Below are 5,995 nucleotides of genomic sequence, written 5' to 3'. Positions count from 1 at the left end.
GTGACTGCAGATGTATTTCTTACCCCAGTCTTCACTGAACCAATATACTTTACACAAAATCACCCTGTCACAGATTACGCTTAACAAACGTTTGATGGAATGAGTGATGATTAAATGGACATAATTATAATCACATTTAACACTACTTCTTTCAATTTTCAGTAACATAGCAAACTTTCTTTTGCCTCCCAAGTTATGTCATTACGTCAGCAATGTTTTAGATACATACATATTTAGTTGATGTTGGTCCGGTTTCTGTGAAAGTTAGAAATGTTCATAGGGACCAGGTGATCCATCAGGAAACAGATGTGTTAACGTTGAGTATAGATGCACCAAAGCCCCAATTAATATGCCCAACAAAAGACCAAGCAGCCCTCATCCCTCAATTAAGTGATGTTGTCACACAATGTGTAAAACTATCAGTGATATCTTCCACCTAAAGATGTACAATACAACACAAACATCACCAACAAAACACAGAGAACCCAGAGATCTCCCCGCCAACACCCTGCACCTTTGTCATCAGCCTCCCCTACTTTGGAACAGTTACCCATAAAATCCAGAGACAGGCAAACATTGACGTAGTCTTCAAGAGAAGTTAGAGTATTCAAAACACCATCAAAGACACAGGCAAACCACCATCCACCCAACAGCAAGAACCATCGGCAGTGTACCACATTCAGTGTAATTGGTCACATGCATATAATGGCCAAACATTTTAGGTCCCGCAAAACCCGAATTAAAAAAAAACATTGGAGCTCAGTTTCCAAAGTTGACTCAAATACAGCTTTATCAGACCCTATCTGTCACAACCCTAGCCACAGCATCCAGTGGGACAACGTCAAAGCCCTTACAACCAACCTCAATGACTTCAAAATAAGACAACTCCAGGAAGCAATCCCCATCAAAATACTCCAACCATCAATCAACCGTGATCCAGGCTATGCCATATCTCCTGCGTACCATCGATCGACTCCAATCAAAGATTCCAGTCAGTCGTAATTCTCTTGTTTGTATGACTGGCTTCACCTGTCAGGACTTGTTACCTTATTACACCCGCTTTGTGTACGTAACAGACTTCTCCTCTCCACTATAACCACACCTGAATCTATTCAACTGTATGAACTCCCCATACTTTTATATATGCTTCTCATCCATACTCTGTACACAAATTGCTTTAAACCCCACTACGAAACGTAGCTCATACTTGTAATAAAGCGGCAACTGTTGTCCAGCAATATATCTTATCTTTACTTAATCCTATCGACTGTCAGACAAACAGCGCAGTCTATGTTCACTTCCCAAATCTTGTTATAATTAGTGGTGTATGTAAGAAAGAAACAAAACTTCTGAAAAGATTTCGTGAGTCCCCACCAAACGTCTTATTTATTCAAAAGTGGGGTGTGGGGAAAACTACAAAGTCACACCTTTGTCGTGCCGTGAAGCCCATTTGTCCCCCAACTTGATATTAATATTTCAATTTAGAATTTTACTTTATCATATTTACAGTTAATTATTAATTATTGTTCTTATATTGTCTCTTATATTCTAAGATGTTTTATTACCATTGCCATGGTGGGTAGTCTAAACAAACTATAGACAAATTGATCCTTCATTGCGATATTATATCTCACCTCATTCTTGACTTACATAACGTTTGTCATAATTTTATTTTTGTACATTAATCCAACCTTAAATACCATATATATATATATATATATATATATATATATATATATATATATATATGTGTGTATATATACATATATAATTATATAATTGTATATATACATACATACGATTCATATCATATCAATATTCACACACACATATATATATGTGTGTGTGTGAATATTGATATGAATCGTAGATACATTGAATAATGAGGTTGTTATCCATAAGCAAGTGTCCCGTATTCATCATCTGATTTGTTTCGTTTCGCATGCATATACGTGCCGGAAGTGGAGAGTTGTCTGGGGAGCCAACTCTGTCTAATTATCCTCAGGGGTTTCTAATAGGGCCTATTGTTACGTTCTAACACACAGTTCTATATTAAAAAAATACATGTATGTCCAGGAGATAGTTGTACAGTTCGCTGATGCTTGTAGCGTTCTAACACGCTGTCCTATACCCAGAATACGCCCAGGAGAAAGTTCTACAGTTCGCCGATGTTGTAGCGTTCTAACAGGCTGTCCTATACCCAGAATACGCCCAGGAGTAAGTTGTACAGTTCGCAGATGTTGTAGCGTTCTAACACACCGTTCTAAAACAGAATACGTCTGGGAGATAGTTGTACAGTTCCCCCTAATATGATTATGTTCTAACAAACTGTTCTATACACAAACATATTGAAACGCTTCAAATCACTGGTCTATACACATGGAGCGTCTAGGAGGTCACATGGGCCTAGTGACTCATTCGTTACATTTACATAATCAAAGCAATAGAACCAACAAGATGAGATAAAATGTTATTAGGCTGATTTGAGTCATTCCCAATGATTCAGATAATGAGACAAGTTTAACTTCCACTAATGACATTTACCACATAAGTAAATCAATGCGCCACGCAGACCCGGTTCGGTCCATACTAAACCTGAGACATCTGCTGACGAATAAGACACTGTGTCTATCATGCAAAGGGAGGCAACTGCTTTGAGGTAATACGATTTAAGACTTCACAGACAAGTGTTTTAAATTTCAAACTGTCTTAAGCGTTTCGGGGGGATAGATGGATAATCTGATTTGTATCATGGCACTTGGACGTTAATACGCTTGATAACCCCCTCGATTACTAATTGATTTCATTTTCTGCTTTTAAAACAGTGTCGGGACGACGGCCAGTGGATGACGGTGATAAATTCGGTTACCCCCTCTTGAGGAACGGCTAGGATGGCTAGAAATTGACTTGAGTGTATCGGGACATTTTGAACACGAGACGTAATGAAATAGCGTTAAATATCTCCACAGGAAATTTCGGATAATCTAAGGGTAGAGGTTCAACGTCAAGCCAATTACAGTTCACAGAATACTTGTCTATCAATTTGAAATAACATCAGTCAGGTGAATGGTAATAGCTGCTTACTGAAGGAAAGGTTTCTGCTGAAGGTTACTGAGACAACTATATGCAAAATGCCTTCCAGTGACTTCCTCGTTGATGCGTCTTCTTAAAGGGGTGGGTCAGGTGGGGAGGGTGTCGTTGTTGCTTTTGATTTTGGGGGGTGGGGGTGGATTTTCAGGTTCTATGGACGAAACTGTTCAAACATATCATACAGATAATTGATACCAGTAACAGACTGAAGTCATAACGCCGCGGGGACCCGAGGTACAATGTTACCCAAGCACTCCATTGATCTCCAGCAACAAATGCTTGGCGTAAGAGGCGACTAACAGGATTGGATGGTCAGGCTAGACTTGGTTGATGCATGACATCGTATCCAAATTGTATAGATCGATGCTCATGATACCATCACGATATTGTATGGTCCAGCCTCGATCATTTACAGACCGTCGTCATATGATTCCTGATCATGAGTGCGGCGTTAAACAACAAACAAGCAAACAAACAGAGGACATAACTAAGGATACGTTTTTACTTTTACGGAAACAAGTGACATAATTTACATTCACTCACATGCCACTGAACAGGAGAATAATTCGGTTAATTGGAAAGTTCGATGAAGTCCACGATTGGATCCATGCATGGCTTCTAGCCCTGGCGACACTTGTCCCTTATTTTCATTCAACAAGAAGCGCTTGAAACATGAGACTTAATTCTCACAAAGACAAATCGACAGTAGGACTATCAGGCTGCTATGTTTTGTAACTCGGCGTTCTTCAACAGTTTTAATAAGTAACTGCAGAAGCTTCCTGACTTGATGGATTGAAACAAAAGGTCACCAAACCTAATTTATTGGTTTTCTGTGGTTGTCTTTGTTTCTGTGTTTCGGACTCAAGTGTCAGTGATATGAGGTATGATCTCACAGTGTCAGATGTGGTGCTGAGGTAAATGGGGTTTAACGCGTTCAAGATTATTACTATACTGATTCCGAGCCGACCACTCATTGTTTTAGCCCCTATATAATACTGTATGTATAGCAATACGTGAATTTCTGTTTTTGTGAAAGGAATTAATGTACACTGTATGGGCAAAATAAATAAAACATTAACCTTAAATGTACAAAAGTGCAAATAAAAAAGTTTTTAACTAAACTAAGCGGCAAAAGAAAGTATAGGTTGGCAATTTGTAATTTTCCTAAAAACAGCGATAACTAGTGGAAAGTGGGTATTGGGAATATGACTGCCCAGGAACAGGTACCAAAAAACAACTCACCCGAACGCGCCACCTTTGACGGCGCTCGTGCGGTGACAAAAAACACAGTGAAACAGGTTTCCCGCCTATGGCATAAACTGCACGTGCATGTCAGCTGCATAAATGCGTTCGTCTGCAGGGTATAACCACACGTGATGAAAGCACACAAAAGAAATGCCACGACTGTCATATTTACAGGAGCAGAGAGAGAGCCACCGGTATGGCCGAAATGGGGGCAACACAGGTCCAAATTGTCAGAAGGTTTGGTTGTACACCATTGACAGTAGCCAGGCTGATTCAACGGTACAGGCAGACAGGGAGGACACAGGACAGGCATAGAACCGGACGATCCCGAGTGACAACACCACTGGAAGACGGTCAGATACGGCTCATTCACCTGCGAAACAGATTCGTAACCGTACCGACTGCTCAACATCGACGCCTGAGATTGCGATGGGCGAGGCAGGTTCGACGCTGGCAAGTCGGTTTAACTTGTTTCGAAATGACAGCAGAGGACGAGTTTATAGACGCAGAGGGGAACGTTTGGCTCCGGCGTGTATTCGAGAGGTCCATCCATTCGTCGGGGGAGGAGTCATGGTGTGGGGTGGTATTTGTGGAGATCAGAAGACTGATTTGGTGATTATACAGGGAAACCTGAACGCTGTGCAGTACAGAGACCAAGTGTTGCAGCCAGTTGTTCTTCCGTTCTTACAAAACCAACAGCAGGGGACATTGTTTCAACACGACAATGCCAGGCCCCATACTGCAAGACTGACTCGGAACTTTCTTAACCAGCAGAACAGTGACGTTTTGCCCTGGCCTGCCCACTCACCCGATATGAATCCTATTGAACATCTGTGGGACCATCTTGACAGACAGATTGGAGCAAGCCATCAGCCTCCCGTCAACAGACAAGACTTGCAGCAGGCCTTGAGAGACGAGTGGCAACGGATTCCAGTCCACGTCATCAGAAGACTGACGTCATCGATGAGGCGGCGTATCACAGCATGCACTGGGGCAGCTAGAGATCATACACGCTATTGAAGGGAACTGTGTCGACAATGAACTTGTAGTGTGTCTGACAATTTTTTGGTGATATTTCAGACAACTTTTGAAAATGAAATTTCTTACCCCACCATTGTTTACCTTGAGCTTACATTACCCGTGATTGCACAATTTCATTAAAACTGTGGTTGATCAATCATTTGTAACCCCTCCCTAGATTATATTATAATTCACAACAAAACCTCTTCTTGTTATTTTTTTATCGGTCATGGAACTCGACCTATACATTCTTTTGCCGCCCAGTTTATTTAAATACGTAGGGGGTATAGCATCTTAGTTTCAATAAGAACTCCATGCCCAATCAATAAGTGGGATACTGTTAGTAAAGAGCAGGGCAATGAATAGATGGAGTAAACACCTGGTGGCATCTGTGCGTGACAGTGTTCGCCAGAAGGGTGTGTCTCTATTCGTTATTACTCTGCACTGATCATCCACAACCAGTGTTCTTATACAACATCTGGGAAGGTACGTTCACAAGTCATAAAGAAGGGCTGCGCTCACAGAAGCTCATAAAGTTAAGCCAGCTGATGGTATTTGGGAAAACCGACGTCATAAATGAGATTTTTAGTCAGGTGTTGGCTGGTATTCTCGGTCACAGATATCTGCTAAATCTTATACA

This window comes from Haliotis rufescens, unplaced genomic scaffold (assembly GCF_023055435.1).
Source record: "Haliotis rufescens isolate VD_foot unplaced genomic scaffold, xgHalRufe1.0.p SCAF_18, whole genome shotgun sequence".
NCBI classification, from domain to species: domain Eukaryota; kingdom Metazoa; phylum Mollusca; class Gastropoda; order Lepetellida; family Haliotidae; genus Haliotis; species Haliotis rufescens.
Note: the sequence above shows the minus strand (reverse complement) of the source record.